The sequence below is a fragment of the Schistocerca serialis genome, chromosome 5 (genome assembly GCF_023864345.2).
Source record: "Schistocerca serialis cubense isolate TAMUIC-IGC-003099 chromosome 5, iqSchSeri2.2, whole genome shotgun sequence".
In the NCBI taxonomy this organism is placed as follows: Eukaryota; Metazoa; Arthropoda; class Insecta; order Orthoptera; family Acrididae; genus Schistocerca; species Schistocerca serialis.
The window spans coordinates 481,619,863-481,638,289 of record NC_064642.1 but is presented as its reverse complement, the minus strand read 5'-3'; positions in this window follow the sequence as shown (position 1 = coordinate 481,638,289).

Here is an 18,427-nt window from a genome sequence, read left to right as displayed (position 1 = left end):
TCATCTTATATCCTCCTTTCAAGACACTGTCCATTCTTTTCAGCTGCTGTTCCAGGTCCTTTGCTGTCTCTGAGAGAATTACAATGTCATCGGCGAACCTCAAAGTTTTTATTTCTTCTCCATGGATTTTAATTCCTAATCCAAATTTTTCTTTTATTTCCTTTACTGCTTGCTCAATATACAGATTGAATAACATCATGGAGAGGCTACAACACTGTCTCACTCCCTTCCCAACCACTGCTTCCCTTTCATGTCCCTCGACTCTTATATCTGCCATCTGGTTTCTGTACAATTTGTAAATAGTCTTTTGCTCCCTGTATTTTACCCCTGCCACCTTTAGAAATTGAAAGAGAGTATTCCAGTCAACATTGTCAAAAGCTTTCTCTACGTTTACAAATGGTGGAAACGTAGGTTTGCTTTTCCTTAATCTTTCATCTAAGATAAGTGGTAGGGTCAGTATTGCCTCACGTGTTCCAACATTTCTACGGAGTCCAAAATGATCTTCCCTGAGGTCAGCTTCTACCAGTTTTTCCATTCGTCTGTAAAGAATTCGTGTTAGTATTTTGCAGCTGTGACTTATTAAACTGAGAATTTTCACATCTGTCAACACCTGCTTCACCTAAAACTTAGAACTACTTAAACCTAACTAACCTAAGGACATCACACACATCCATGCCCGAGGCAGGATTCGAACCTGCGTTCATAGCAGCAGCGCGGTTCCGGACTGAAGCGCCTAGAACCGCTCGGTCACAAAGGTCGGCAAACGTTTTCGGTAGATGCTTCATAGTCTAGCCATGTATACTTGATCAACGAAGACTTCTGAAATGGTCTTCCCTTACCGGATTCTCCAGGTTTTGGCTGTGAACTGTTCTCACTTGAAGACAACGAAGCAATCGATGACACAATAATTGTTGGAGGTTGATTTGCGGTATCACCAACTTCCAAGCATGCCTTTTTGGTAACAAATTTATCCATTTCAAACTTATTTCACAATACGCTAAGAGACTAAGGTAAACGAATAAAATGTAGTCATATAAAACAGTCTAATAAAGTCATAACTCTAAATAAGTCTGCAGCATGCAATGAACGAAACTATCCACACTGAATGACTGCAAGAGCAAGGTAGGCTTTATATAGCCGCGGCGTCCTGACGTCTCGAAGCATCAAGGCAATGCAGAACAGAGTGTTCTGCTCCAGTCCTTTTGACGTCGCTGTGGCCACAGCGCTGGCCTGCCGGCGCCAGACTTTGTCCGAAGGTTCGTGCACTGGGACAAATTCTAAGCGTGCCCATAGCACTGTAACACTATCACGATTCACACCATTTGTTTTCAGTTAACCTGCTTACTACTGTAATAATTATTTGTCTTAACTTATTACTGAATATATTTTAAAAGGTGACTATCGACAAACAAGGAAGATAAAAAATTCCAGCACAATTTTGTGATTTTACAGAGCATAATATAACTAATAATTTTCTTAAATTATTGGGGGTCGGACCATCCCCCCCCCCCCAAATGAATTTTTCAGGGGGCTCGGGCCCCCTCACGCCCTATGGAATCAGTGCCTGTGGATGTGACACTAGTGCCCCAAGCGACGAGAAAGCATCTATAAAATTAAAGACTGTTTTTAATCATTTTTCTAGTTAATTAATGAAATAGTTATTAAATTTTTGTGTTCCAAACATTATTAAATTATCAAGAGACAAGAATGATCATAAAATACATATAAAAACAGCCAAATCGCCTTTATTCAGTGACATAAACTACACATTAATGATGAAGGAGTACTTTCGAATATGTGTATATGCCATAAAATTTCGGTCGTGCAGTCTTTACGCCGCAAAAACATGAAGATGCACATATAAATACATATTTCATGTATGAAACGAATATATTTCTTTTGTTGTCTGTTATTATGATAGGCACTTTGATTGACACATAACAACTGTTAAGAGAGTCTAATGTTCTGCACCATCAGGGTACCATAGCGTCACGCCAGGTCATGTGATCTCAACTTGCATTGCTGTTCTCAACTGTTCTTTGCGTGGGAATTACAATCTTCGCGAGATGATTTTCAACTGTTTTTACACGCGAAGTGCACATACACAATGCGGTAGCTTATAGGCGTGGATTCTAGACTCCACATTTGTCCCAAAATGGTGTTGATTGAACTGAAATAATGCGCAGCTTGCAGGGATAGTTTGTGTATTAGATGATGATGAGGTGCCATACTCCGAGGAGTGTAAGGAACGATGTGGGAGACCCACACTGTCGAGTAGACAAGGTCGTAACGGAGGTGGTTTGCCATTGCCTTCCTCCAACTGTAATGAGGATGAGTAATAATGATGAAGACAACACAACAACACCCGGTCATCTTGAGGCAGGGAAAATCCCCGACCCCACCGGGAATTGAACCCAGGAGAACGCTGCCGCAAGACTGAATATTAGAGAAAGGAGACAGAAGTGCAAAACAACACAAAAAAGTGTATGGATCTGAAAAAATTAAGTGGTACAACAGAATTTCACATGTTACACAACGAGCTTGAGTAAAAGGAATTTGCATTTTGTATTTTGGATAGGGGAAGCATCAGTTTTTTTCATTTGTTAAGTCAAATTGCACACAGAATTATTAAAAGGAACACAAGTGTTATGAGCTGCCATCACATCTTTGGACCTTATAAGGTTGTAAGACAGTTGTCTGATGTTACTTATGAAGTTGAAGATTTCGACCCCGACACAAGATGATGACAAAAGATCAGAGATACAATACACGATCTTCTAATGAAGCCCTACAAGAATCCTGCAACCCACGGTAAATTTGAAGCTCCAGCGACAGATAACAAGTGGAAAGGTGATGAAGAGCATAGCGGCAAAAGAAGTTCTAAGATCACCGCCAGGGCGAGCATCAGTCATTGGGAGTCTGAGTATGCGGGACTGATGACTCATTCCCAGACTAGGAGGATGTAACACGGAGACGCTGTTCTCTTAAGGAGAGAGCAATGTTGCAGAAGTAGCTGAGTAGCACAGTCACTGAAGTGTAGTGGTTATGATACTAGACTGTTGCATCGAGGGTTCTGAGTTCGAAACTCACCTGAACTGTAAAATTTTAAATCCTGTATTCAGTTCGAGTACATTCTAGAAGTATCCACAAATGTCAAGAGTCATTGAACTGGAATGTTGTCTAACTGTATATATACCATATGTGTTCTGGCCAGAAGCAGTTCGCTTCACGCTCTTGTATGTGCAAGAGCTGAATAAACCTTCGTTAAGCGAAGTTAGTAGAGATGGGTAGTTTGCGAACGAACGGGTGCAAAGGAACGGTTCACCAAGATGAAAGAAAGGACCGAGAAACGAATTCCAAGGAATGATCGGTTCATAGTTCACTTCAGTCGCAGCGGTCTATTTATAGTTCCCGCGAACGAGGAACGATCGGTTCATAGTTCACTTCGGTCACGGCGGTCACTTCGGCAGTTCTAGTTCCAGCCTTGGTCCCGTGCTCATCTCAGTCTCGGTCTCCCTTGGCCGCACTCGTCGTTCTTCGCATGACCGCCTGTCTCAGTTCCACTGCCGACTGCTCCTAGTTAGTTCAGTATCCAGTTGTTCGTTTCGTTCACTGCACTCGCCCATTTTACATGTGTTCCAAACTGTTCTTGCACTTGGGTCTGTCTATTCAGTGTCCACGACCGGTAATCAAAACGTATTTTATAGTTATGTAAATTACATAAAAATTATGTTGTATGTAATAGGTACGTCTTTTCAGGTAACAAAAGGGCATATCAGCTCACTTCATTACATCAATGAACAGCAGAAGACAGACTTATAACAAGGCAAGTTTTTTTTGTTATTCATATATTTTTTGGTTTCATTGACTTGATTAAGCAACTAACTTTCAATAATTTGCTTAATTTTTAGTGTAAGAAAATTCATATAAAACGATTTTTGTGTATCTTTCATATACAAAACATTACATTTAGGAAGGCTCTACTTATTTTTAAGTTTGGTTGTTTCCAATTTGCATTACCTGCTAGTTTGGTTTCTTTGAGAAAAAAAAAAAAAAAAGAAAAAGTGGGTTGTGGGACATTTTGGCTCAGTAGGAAAAGCAGTGCCTTTCCATTTGAAAAGATGTAGATTGCCATAAAATCGTATTCACTTATTATCTCAAAAACATTTGTTCAGAAGGAGCTTTCAAACCAAAAACTTTATGACTGCGAACTTAATTATTATTATTATTGCTGCATTAACTTTAATAATGCAACATAAAACAAATGAATGGTGAAAGTAAAAATGAACGGTTCCCAAAAAAGAATGATCAGCAGTGAACTAGTTCCCAAGGATGAACGAGTTTGCCCATCTCTAGAAGTTAGTGTTTGTCATTCATCTAATTACACCTTCTTCTACATGGCAATATTATGGACTCCCACAAAGAAAACACAGAAGTAAATAATAGAATATCTGAATTAGTGTTCACTATCATAAATATAACAAGGGAGTTATATTTTGGCTAGCTGTAGTCTGATTTAGTTATAAATCCATTAACTACATGTTGTATATAAAAACAAAGATGAGGTGACTTACCGAACAAAAGCGCTGGCAGGTCGATAGACACACAAACAAACACAAACATACACACAAAATTCAAGCTTTCGCAACAAACTGTTGCCTCATCAGGAAAGAGGGAAGGAGAGGGGAAGACGAAAGGAAGTGGGTTTTAAAGGAGAGGGTAAGGAGTCATTCCAATCCCGGGAGCAGAAAGACTTACCTTAGGGGGAAAAAAGGACAGGTATACACTCGCACACACGCACATATCCATCCACACATACAGACACAAGCAGACATATTTAAAGACAAAGAGTTTGGGCAGAGATGTCAGTCGAGGCAGAAGTGTAGAGGCAAAGAAGTTGTTGAAAGACAGGTGAGGTATGAGTGGCGGCAACTTGAAATTAGCGGAGATTGAGGCCTGGCGGATGACGAGAAGAGAGGATATACTGAAGGGCAAGTTCCCATCTCCGGAGTTCGGATAGGTTGGTGTTGGTGGGAAGTATCCAGATAACCCGGACGGTGTAACACTGTGCCAAGATGTGCTGGCCGTGCACCAAGGCATGTTTAGCCACAGGGTGATCCTCATTACCAACAAACACTGTCTGCCTGTGTCCATTCATGCGAATGGACAGTTTGTTGCTGGTCATTCCACATAGAATGCGTCACAGTGTAGGCAGGTCAGTTGGTAAATCACGTGGGTGCTTTCACACGTGGCTCTGCCTTTGATCGTGTACACCTTCCGGGTTACAGGACTGGAGTAGGTGGTGGTGGGAGGGTGCATGGGACAGGTTTTGCATCGGGGGCGGTTACAAGGATAGGAGCCAGAGGGTAGGGAAGGTGGTTTGGGGATTTCATAGGGATGAACTAACAGGTTACGAAGGTTAGGTGGACGGCGGAAAGACACTCTTGGCGGAGTGGGGAGGATTTCATGAAGGATGGATCTCATTTCAGGGCAGGATTTGAGGAAGTCGTGTCCCTGCTGGAGAGCCACATTCAGAGTCTGGTCCAGTCCCAGAAAGTATCCTGTCACAAGTGGGGCACTTTTGTGGTTCTTCTGTGGGGGATTGTGGGTTTGAGGGGACGAGGAAGTGGCTCTGGTTATTTGCTTCTGTACCAGGTCGGGAGGGTAGTTGCGGGATGTGAAAGCTGTTTTCAGCCTGCCTGCCTACACTGTGACGCATTCTATGTGGGAATGACCAGCAACAAACTGTCCATTCGCATGAATGGACACAGGCAGACAGTGTTTGTTGGTAATGAGGATCACCCTGTGGCTAAACATGCCTTGGTGCACGGCCAGCACATCTTGGCACAGTGTTACACCGTCCGGGTTATCTGGATACTTCCCACCAACACCAACCTATCCGAACTCCGGAGATGGGAACTTGCCCTTCAGTATATCCTCTCTTCTCGTCATCCGCCAGGCCTCAATCTCCGCTAATTTCAAGTTGCCGCCACTCATACCTCACCTGTCTTTCAACAACTTCTTTGCCTCTACACTTCTGCCTCGACTGACATCTCTACCCAAACTCTTTGTCTTTAAATATTTCTGCTTGTGTCTGTATGTGTGGATGGATATGTGCGTGTGTGCGAGTGTATACCTGTCCTTTTTTCCCCCTAAGGTAAGTCTTTCCGCTCCCGGGATTGGAATGACTCCTTACCCTCTCCTTTAAAACCCACTTCCTTTCGTCTTCCCCTCTCCTTCCCTCTTTCCTGATGAGGCAACAGTTTGTTGCGAAAGCTTGAATTTTGTGTGTATGTTTGTGTTTGTTTGTGTGTCTATCGACCTGCCAGCGCTTTTGTTCGGTAAGTCACCTCATCTTTGTTTTTATATATAATTTTTTTATATATAATTTTTCCCACGTGGAATGTTTCCTTCCATTATATTAACTACATGTTGGGTTGATTTAAATACAGAGTCAAATCATATTTCAGAAATTAGTGTCAATTTGAATATTTTAGAGCAAAGTACAGATTTAAGTAAGGTTGACATTTTATGTTCCACTTCGTCAACTTTGAAGGAGTGCAGTAGTGAAGCATTTGAACTTGGTTTAACAAGGTTTTGACATGACTATTAACACACTGCATTTGTGAGATGACATAGCTAAGCAATCTATTTTGGAAAGATTAATTGATTGTAGTGTAAACAAGTAGTTAAACTGGTTGATCACGTATGTGACAGATTAGTCAACAATTTTGAAATAATTTTATAGATTTTAGCTGTCTATTAGCATTTGATGTTAATTTATATGACACATTATATTTTCATAAAATTAAGTAGAAATGACTTAGCGTTAACATTTAGTGAAGTGATTACTCGTGAAAAGCACAGTGTCGGCCTCAGTTACATATTTATATTTTTATTTTAACCCTTTCGTCCCTGAATTAATATATTTTGCCATATGGCATATAGTTAGTAGTCACAAAATGATTTCCAGAATTTGATAAAATAGTTTATTTTTAAGAATTGAATACAAATACAAGATATGCTTGTGATACAGGGAAGAATATCAATGCAACAAGGAGAATATACATTTATATGGATGACATGACCATTTCTAAGTTTTTCTTATACAACATAATATAAACATAAAAACAAAGATGAGGTGACTTACCGAACGAAAGCGCTGGCAGGTCGATAGACACACAAACAAACACAAACATACACACAAAATTCAAGCTTTCGCAACAAACTGTTGCCTCATCAGGAAAGAGGGAAGGAGAGGGGAAGACGAAAGGAAGTGGGTTTTAAGGGAGAGGGTAAGGAGTCATTCCATTCCCGGGAGCGGAAAGACTTACCTTTGGGGCACACACGCACATATCCATCCACACATACAGACACGCTTTATATCCCCATTTATGAGGTTTGTTTTTGAGATACTGAACTAAAGAACTTCTTCCCTTGGAAGGGATTATCTGTTCATCAATGCTCTGTTTCTCTTCTGGAGGGAGTTGCAACATATTGTTCCGTAAAGAATCTATCAGGGGCCTCACTTTGAACAACTTGTCACGCTTGGGATCACCATTTGGTTTCTGGTTGTTGTTATTGTTTAGATGGAAATATGACTTTAGAGTTTCAAATCTATTCCTACTCATAACATATGCAACTGGAGGAAAGCAACACTGTTGTGACCAGTACATTTTATATTGTGGCATTGGAACTGCACCCATAAATAGTAAAATACCAATATATTGTTTTATTTCATTGCAAGAAACATCAATGACAACCTCATCTTTGATGTGTACGTAATGATTTGTTGCAAGGGCAATGGATTTACATATTTCATCATCAATGAACATCTGAAAATAATTCATTGCAGTCAGGTCTTCATTAGATGGTGGTGGAGGTACGTTGTGTTTCCATTTGGTATTTGGCGGAATGAAATCACCTTTGAGGGTTGACCTGCTTCCTGTAGCATAATGTATGCATAAACAATCAGTTTTGTGCATTTTGAGGTAACACTATGTAATAATTTTTCATCCTGAAAAGATATAACACTTACCTTACTGGTGGTAGGTTATACACCACTACTCTCTATGTTTGTTGCTTGCGGTTTAGAGATGTCCTCATGATCAATACTATAATTCTTCCCTTGCATGTGTATTTCAGTATAATTACTTTGTGGATATTCTAGGACACTGTCGGAGTCTTGTTGGATAAAGTCAGACTCATTATTTTCTTCATCTGACGAAAAGCTAAATTCTGAAATATTGCCATCTGGAATATGGAGCAGCTCTAATATTTCCTTATCAGTTAGACTTTTCTGGGGGAATGACAATCTCAGAAAACTGTGAAACAGGAAGCAGTTTCTGAGATTACGTAAACGCAAGACATGAATTCCCATAGTTGCCAAATGGCAGCAGTCACATTTCAGTAAGTGTTCTGAGTATAAATCGTTACAAATGTGTTATTATTTTACAGTTAGTGATACAATGCAGTTTTAACAATATTATGCAAAACTTACCTTATAAATATTCATGGAGAGAGGAGTATCAAAGCACAACAACTAATAGCACACAACAGCTGATTGAAACATCAAAATGGTAGCTCATACCAAAGATTACTTTTAAGACCCATATGTGGGCATTCCGCTGCCATCTGTTGTTTTTTTCTCAAAACACATATGTGTGGCCAGGATAAAGATTTGAGGTGGAAACATCCAAGAATGGCCCATAAGAAAGTAGTGTTGCCACATGGCTACACTGGGGATGAAAGGCTTTTAGTGATTTTAAATGCTTATGGAAGATCAAAATGAAATGAAAAGGGAGATTTGAAATGGAATGTCAACTGCTTGTAGTGTTCTGTGAGCAGATCAGGATGGGAGCTGAAGCTATCTCCAATTGTGAAGTGGTTTGTCCAACTTGTAGACCTGGTGTCTGAGAATACAAGCTGGAATATTTTTAGATAAGGAAACTTGGTGGGAAAAGGACAAGGAACTCAGAATAATAACTCAGACTGGACAACAAAGTAGGATTGGAAATTATTGTTGAATCCTACAAGGCACTATCACATTGATCTTATTCTTCACACAGATTTTCCTACAACGATATTCACCCATTGTTTTACACATGAACTGAAAACACAATTTACAACATTTACAATGTTTACAAATTCAAAATACTACAATCAAGATTACAATGCTTGACACTACATAACTCCAAGCAGGCATGTTGCTTAATGAAAATCCACTAAAAGCACTCCTTTGGAAATACAAAATTTCGTTTTCCAACTCATCCAGTTTACGCCCTGCTGCATTTAAATCTTCCAACTATCTCATTACATGTTCAAGAGACAGATTCAAAGTAAGTACTGTTATATTCTTCTTTTCCTGATTGACAATGCAACACTCTATGTCCATATTCAAATTCAGGATTGGATTGATTTGGTGGAAGAGACCATACGGCGAAGTCATCGATCTCATTGGATTAGGGAAGGATGGGGAAGGACGGCAGCCGTATCCTTTGAAAGGAACCATCCCGGCATTTGCCTGAAGTGATTTAGGGAAATCATGGAAAACATAAATCAGGATGCCTGGATGCCGGATTGAACTGTTGTCCTCCCAATTGTGAGTCCCGTGTGCTAACCACTGCACCACCTCGCTCGTTATTCAAATTCAGGACTCCATAATTATTTGTTACAGTCTTCTAATAATATTTTCAGACTGCATTAATAATAGGGTGAGTCAAATGAAAACCTTAAATATTTTTTAAAATATTGTTTATTGTGCATAAGTGGTACAAAGCTGTATCACTTTTCAACATAATCTCCCCCACGCTGAATGCAAGTCCTCCAGCACTTACAAAGTGCATAAATTCCTTTAGAAAAAAATTCTTTTGGTAGTCCACGCAACCACTCATTCACCGAGTGGTGTACCTCCTCATCAGAATGGAACTTCTTTCCTCCCATTGCGTCTTTGAGTGGTCCAAACATATGGAAATCACTTGGAGCGAGGTCCGGTGGATGAGGAAGATGCTCAAAATGCAGGTCTGTGATTGTTGGAACTGTTGTACGTGCAGTGCAGGGCCTTGCATTGTCATGTTGCAAAAGGACACCTGCTGACAGCAATCCACGTCACTTTGATTTGATTGCAGGCCGCAGATGATTTTTTAGGAGATCTGTGTATGATGCACTGGTGACAGTTGTCCCTCTAAGCATGTAATGCTCCAAAATGACGCCTTTTTCGTCCCAAAAGAGAGTCAGCATAACCTTCCCTGGTGATGTTTCTGTTCGAACCTTCTTTGTTTTTGGTGATGAGGAATGGCGCCATTCCTTGCTCGCTCTCTTTGTTTCCGATTGGTGGAGTTAACCCAATTTCGTCCCCAGTAACGATTCTTGCAAGGACTTGCAAAGCGCTGAAAAATTTCTTCACAAGCATCAACATTTCGTTCTTTCATTTCAGGAGTCAGCTGCCGTGGCACACATCTTGCAGACACTTCGTGAAACATGAGCACATCATGAACAATGTGGTGTGCTGACCCATGACTAATCTGTAAACATGCTGCAATGTCATTCAGTGTCACTCGGCGGTTCGCTTTCACTACGGCTTCAGCTGCTGCAATGTTCTGTGGAGTCACAGCTCGTTGTGCCTGACCTGGACGAGGAGCATCTTCCACTGAAATCACACCATTTGCAAACTTGCTACTCCATTCATAGACTTGCTGCTGTAACAGACATGCATCATTGTACTGAACCTTCATTCGTCGATGAATTTCAATAGGTTTCACACCTTCACTATGCAAAAACCGAATAACAGAACGCTGTTCTTCCCTGGTGCAAGTCGCAAGTGGGGCAGCCATCTTTATACAGATACTGCGACGGTATGTGCACATCTGCACTATTCCGCCACCTACAGGCCATTCTGCACGCTGTTTGTAGCACACTTCCCAACTTACAGGATAATGGCACGAAATTTCGAATTATTATTACAACTTAAGGTTTTCATTTGACTCGCCCTCATATTTGAACACCATATCCTCTACACTTGCACAGAAAAATTTCAATTTTCCTGTGCCATGAATAACGACAACAGTAGGTTTATTATTGCGACATCATATTGCTGTATAACACTATAAGGCCTTCATCATTTAGTGTTACAAATAACGATTCATTACCTCTTATTTGTGTCCAAACACTTTCATTTAACACTATGTACTTTTGGGTACAATCTTTAGGTATTTTAGTTACAGGCTGTAACATCCCAGCTTCAAGCATTTCATGGTCATAGATAGGTAAAAGGAGCAACGTCTGATTACATATTCTGTGACTCTGATCTAATTTTTTACATAACAACCAATCATGACTTAACTTCACATACTGTCTTTTTGCTTCATCAATTAACAGTATTTCCTCCTCAGGCCCTAAAAATGTAAACAACCGTTTCTTTACATCTACCTCGACAGGAAATGGCCAGATTTTATACGTGTTAAAGACACTATGTCTACAAGGGACTTAAAACATTGCCAGCTATGAACACATCAAGGTCTATTACTTTGAGCTACTGATAATGATTGTCCCCTGCAAATGCTATTGGGAATCTTTTATCTTTAATGTAATCTTTTATCAGTTTTAAATATTTTTCTACCTGCATGGGAGTAATAAGATATGGTTCTAAAATACCCTTTTGTGCATTTACAATTGCAGTAATTACCAAATCATATTCCCATTCTAACTCACTAAAGATAGATGTCTGCTGAATTAGCTGCTTATAAATGGTTATCAGTATAACAGCTCTCTGCAACCTTCTATTAGTGCTATTTTCAGTAAATCATGGAATACAGCCATCTGAAGAAAAACTGTTGCATGGAACTGAAAGTAAACAAAAACGTGTGCAAACAAACAACTATAGCATGGTAGCGGAAAAGCATGAAAACAGATCAAACTTTCCTCGAAATCGCGAACTTCCAAACATACCGCCAGTGAAAAGTAAACTGTCAAATTCTCAAAGAAAGTTATTGACTGATTCTAATATCGTGTGCTATCAGAAAAAACGAACAGACAAAGTGAAGCAGATATACAAACAAAAGTTTCGGAACCGAAAACAACAAACGAAAACAGTCAACGTAAAAAACAAGATGCTGGCATTATTTATTTATTTTCTGATAGTCATGGAAAAGGACTGGCAAAGATCATGAACGAAAAACTAATAAATGAAAGTGTTATTGGATTTGTGAAGCCAGGTGCTCCACTGCGAGAAGTTACTCAGCATATTGACACACACAGTAACCATGGAAGTTGTAACTCTTGCATTATTTTAGCTGGCGCAAACGATGTCTACAAGAACGAGGCAAAATTCGCTTTGCGATCTTTAAGGGAAACATTGGCAAAAGTTATGGACATGAAAGTTTTCGTAATAAGCATCCCTATGAGACATGATCTCATCAAAACATCGTGTGTGAATGCAGAAATCGAAGCAACTAACCGAAAGTTCGAGAAAATATGTAAGCTCTTCAGCAATGTGACATATATTAATGCAGACAGTCAAAAAAGAGAGAATTTCACTACCCATGGATTGCACAGAAACAAGAAAGGGAAAGTAGCACTGTGCGATGCAATCATGGAACAATTAAACCGAAATCAGCCAGGCTTAGTGCAGCCTCCAATTGCAGCAGCAGCTGCAACGGAATCACCAATTTCAAATGAAGAGAATATTATTCCAATGACTTCAGGAAGTGTTGAAGCGGCAAGAAGAGCATCCCCATCTAGCCTGGTTGCGGTTCCTCAAATTACAACTCCAAAAATTACAGCAGAAACGCCATCACACTACAAGTCAACTCGCCCAACACGAAACAGGAAAGAACCACAACGTTTTTTATGGCAAGTGATTCCAGAGAAATGTTGATTTCATCTTCTAAAACATCGCTCTGGAAAGAAAACTTCAATTGTAAAAGTGTTAAAAATGATATGTCATGTGCAGCTGTCGAACATAAGGTAGGCCAAAACAACCTAGTAAATAAGTCATCGTCGAAATTTATGCTCCTGCACCAAAATGTACAATCCTTATCAAATAAAGTTAGTGAGATAGAAATATTGTTATCAGATGGACTAAAAGAAGTGTCTGTTATATGTGTTAGTGAGCACTGGTTATCCGAAAATACGTTACATCACACAAGGATAGAGGGCTTTACCCTTTCATCTTTTTTTTGTAGGAAAACCTCCATGCATGGAGGAACATGCATATATGTTAGAGAGGACGTCAAACACGAAAATTTAAAGTTCACTAACCAGCTAGGGGAAGAGCAAAACTTCGAAATTTCTGCTACAGAACTGACAAATTTAAATATAATTGTTATTTGCATATATAGAAGCCCAGATGGAAACGTAACTACTTTCATTGAAAATCTTGAGAAGGCACTTAACAGTATAAAAATAGTTAGTAAAACAACCATCATATGTGGTGATTTTAATATAGATTTCAACAAGAACTCAAAAGACAGATTAAACCTTGAGGCCTTATTAAAAAGCTACAACATACATACAACTATCAAATCCCCCACCAGAGTCACCAAATCGTCAAGCAGTGCTATAGATCAGATACTAATAAATACAGATAAATATTTATACAAATCTGGAAATATGAATACAGGTTTCAGTGATCATTATGCACAGTTTATTGAATTCCCAGTAGACACTGCAGGAAATACTGAACAACAAATGACAAGAAAAGGTAGAAATTTTAGCAAGCACAACCTAGAACACTTCAGGCACTTACTGAAAAAAGAAACATGGAATGATATAGACAACTATGAGGACACATGTAAAAAGTTTGACATGTTCATGGAAATATTCTCCCATTATTTCAATATTTCTTTTCCGGTTAAAAACCAAACATTAAAAACTAAAAAAAGAAATGTTACATGGCTGACGAAAGGCATTAAAATATCATGTGCTGAAAAGAGGAGACTTTATGAAATCTCAAAAACACAAAATGTTACAGAAGAATTTCTGGTGCATTTCAAGAATTATAAGAGAGTGCTTCACAAAGTCATAAAAGAATCTAAAAAAACAACAAATGATCACCATATAAAAATGGCCAGGAACAAAATGAAAGCCATGTGGAAGATAGTCAGAGAACAAGTAGGAAACGAGACCTCCCAAAATGTAAATCTCCAGGTAATCCAAGATGGCAAAAAAATTACAAATCCAGACGAAGTAGCCAATGCTTTTAATACATACTTTGCAAATATTAGTGAAAAATTACTATCTGACATAAAATCTTCAAATAAAAATCCTGCTACAACACCATCCAATCAAAATAGAAACTGCAACTCCCTATTTCTTACTCCAACCAACCCTAAGGAAATTATACTATCAATAAGAGAGTTAAAAACAAAATTTTCAACAGGTGTGGATGAGATTCCAGATTATGTCATTAAAAATGTGGGGGACCTCATTGCAATACCATTAGCCCACATTTTCAACAGTTCATTAACAAATGGAGTCTTTCCTTCCTGCTTAAAGACAGTGAAACTAAAACCACTGTTCAAAAAGGGTAAGAAAGAAGACATAGCCAATTATAGACCTATTGCCTTGCTATCTACATTTTCTAAAATACTAGAAAAAATTTTTCATAAGAGGTTGCTAGATTTTCTAGAAAAGTGTAAAATATTATCCACAACCCAACATGGCTTCCGGAAAGGCCGATCAACAGAATCAGCAATATATGAATTTCTGGGTGAAGTACTTGAAAAAATTGATAGTGGACAAAAAGTAACTGGCATATGCCTTGATCTGTCTAAGGCTTTTGACATCATAGACCACACTCTATTGCTGCAGAAGCTTGAAAGAATTGGTATCAGAGGTATGCCTAACAGCTGGCTTAGATCATATCTTACTGACCGCAAGCAAGTAGTAGAAATACATTTTCACAAAGAAAATAAATCAACAAGACACTATTCTGATTATAAAGCAGTAAAATATGGAGTACCGCAGGGCTCGGTACTTGGCCCCATCCTATTTTTGATGTATATAAATGACCTAACATCAGCCAACCAGTACCATAGCACTATCTAGTTTGCAGATGACACAAGCATATTAGTCAGCGGGAAGACTGCAGAGATACTACAGACAAGACTGTCTGAGGCATTAACAAATGTTGTAAACTGGTTCAACCAAAACAAACTAATAATAAATAAAAGCAAAACAGTAGCATTAAATTTTCATAATATCAAGAGAAACATTGAAGAGGATATAAGAATTCAGATGTCAGACACGGATATTGCAAGTGTGCCTAATACAAAATTTCTGGGGGTCTGGCTACAGGACAATCTTAGATGGGAAACTCACATTGACAACATATTAAAGAAGCTAAGTACCATGTGTTATTTAATGAGAGTGCTAGAAAACTGCTGTCATAAGGACTGTCTAATGACAGTTTACTATCCTAATATACATTCTGTCCTAAAATATGGGATCACTTTTTGGGGTAACTCGCCATCCTGCCTAAAACTCTTCAGGATGCAAAAAAGAATAGTGAGAATCATGGCTGGAATAAATAGGAACAAACCATGTAGACCATTATTTAAAAGGATGGGGATTCTTCTCCTTCCATGTATTTTCCTATTTGAAAGTGCAATGTTTATAAAGAAATATACAATAACAAATCCTAGTATCCTCCCCAAAAATGAAAATGTTCATCATCATAATACAAGACAGAAAACTGACTTTCATGTACTCCATACAAAAACCAGTTTGTGCCAAAAAGGAACATTACACCATGGAAAAATTATCTACAATAAATTGCCAAGAGAAATTAAAGTAATGACAGATGTAAAAATTTTTAAAGCAGCATTAAAAGAATATCTGTTGACACATTGCTTTTATAGTGTGGAAGAGTTCCTCCAAAATCCTCGAGAGTCTAAGTGATGATTATGCAAATACTGTAACCATTAATATTGGCCTATAAATACATTCAGATGTAATTCTCAAGTTTATAATGGGGTTCAAGTATAAGTTGTATAGCGACTTGCCCAGTATATGAAGTAAAATTCTGTGAATGTAATTCTCTAGTGTACATGTCAGTTCATAGTGTAGAAGAGTTCCTCAAAAATCCTTAGAGCTTAAGTGAGGATCATGCAAATACTTTAATCGTTAATATTGGCTTATACATGTATTCAGTTGTAAACTTCAAGTTTCTAATGTGGTTTAATTATAACTTACACATTGACTTGCCCAGTATATGAAGTGCTGTAAAATTTTGTGAACATAATTTTCTAGTTTCTAAAGTGTTTTAATTGTAAGATATACTTTGACCTGTCCAATATCTGATGTGCTGTACTGTACATGTAAGATTTACTGGACCAATAAATACAATACAATACAATACTGAATAAGGCTCTTCATTCCCTGTATGACAATCTGTCCATTTCTTGCTAAGGAGATAACTGTTTGGTTAAAACTCATTAGTATTGCTTTTACTATGGTAACTTGGTCTCTTATTAACTTGTTAACTGTAACAGCTCTTTTGGCTCTCCTTCCAATACATCAATTTTTGCCCTAACATATGATGCACCATCTTCATCCAGAGTTCCAAATAATATTTTTCTTATTTCCCCAATAAAATTTAGAACTTCACATTTTTTAAAATTATTCTTTCATGGTGCTAACTGTTCGATTAGGCTTTGTGATTCCTCTATTTTACTTAAATGAAACTGTAATGCCTGCTTTGCACTGGCACTTTCTGAAGCACTCATGTTAAGCAAAGTGAGTCTTCCCCAATAGAATTCCACAGCTCTAGTAGCTAATACTTCAGTGTTTTCAAACTCATTCTTTAATTCTACTGAGTTGAAATAACTTACAATTTTCCATGTGACACTATAAAGACTGACTTTCCCCATGTTGTCACACTACAATCCTGAGGATGAGTGGAACTTGGATGATGTGCCATCATTTGAACCACAGTAATTCTGAAGGACAGTATGGCAGTTGCCACTCCCAAACATGTTGTGGCCGTACTGTATTAATTACAGTACTCTGTGCCCATTGTTTCACTAATAAAGTTACTACTCATATCAGTCAGTAGTATGGATGGTATACCAAGTTTTAAAAGAATATTTATTATTTATACTAAAGTGCTTGCTGCCTTTTTGATATCTTGCCTTTCAACAGGTTCAGCAACTAGGAACTTTGTTAGTGAATCCTGAAAGGTTAGGATGTACTTATAACGTTTATCTGCATGTAGAAGGGGCCAACAAGGTCGACATCACATCTTTCAAAAACACACTCAAGAGTTGTCATTATTTTCATAGGCATTTTAGTTTTATTTTCGGTAATCTTATTCTTTTGGCAGCTTTCACACTGGCGAATATACTGATCTATATCTGATTTCACACATTCCCAAGTACAATATTTCTTTATCCTGTCATAAGTTCTAACTATTCTCTGATGGCCATCAATTCGTGAACCATGGAACTCTTTTAGAATCGCTTTCTTTTCCTCTGGACTCGGTCTAACAGCTGGTTCCTTCAGCATGCCATGACCTGTGTATGTTTATTTTCCACAAGGCCTGGGTTGCTGGCCCTGCTTATCTCCCCTTCTTCAGATGGCTCATTAATGTCACCACTTACAGCCTCAGGAATGGCTTTAAACTTCCATCCCCTACAGCTGCCTCAGCTGTTCCAATTGCCGTTTTTCAAGTTGCTTTTATTGTCTTCTTTCTCATCAGTCACAATTCTCAGATTTCTAATTCTAGAGAGGGAATCTTCAACCTGATTTTGCTTGCCACTTTTGTACAGCATTTGATATTTACACTCTTCCAGTTTTAATCCAAACTTCAACAATCAATATGACTGATCTGAAATACTACTTATCCCTGTTAATGGTTTGTGATTCATGCATACTGAGAATTTTTGGCCAAATAAATAGGTTGAAAATGTTTAACTGCCCCATATTGGCTAAGATTGCCCTCTCTACAGAGCTGTAAGACTGTTATACCTTATTCAATGTTTTGGATGTATAGGCAACAGGTAGATCACTATTCAGTTTTCCCTGGCGCAGTACAGCCCTAATACAGCACTAGCTAGCACCAGTTATAACAGTGAACTCTTGACTAAAATCAGATCCTGCTATATTGTAGGACTTAACAGTTTTTCCTTCAACTGTTGAATTGCTTCCTCCTGTTTCATGCTCCAGTTGTATGTTACTCCTTTCTTCAGCATATCATATAGGGGTTCTGCAATTTACTATACAGTAATTACTTATAAAATGAGGTAGTATCCGCTTAACCCTAAAATGATTTTAAACTGTGAAGTCTTTGTTTGGAGGTTCTGCTTTACTGCCTCAACCTTCTTTGGATCACGCTTTAACTCCTCCGCTGTAGGAAAATGTCCTAAGAAAATAACATCTTTGTGCAAAAATTCACATTTATCTACTTGTAACTTTAAATTGTGAAGACTTA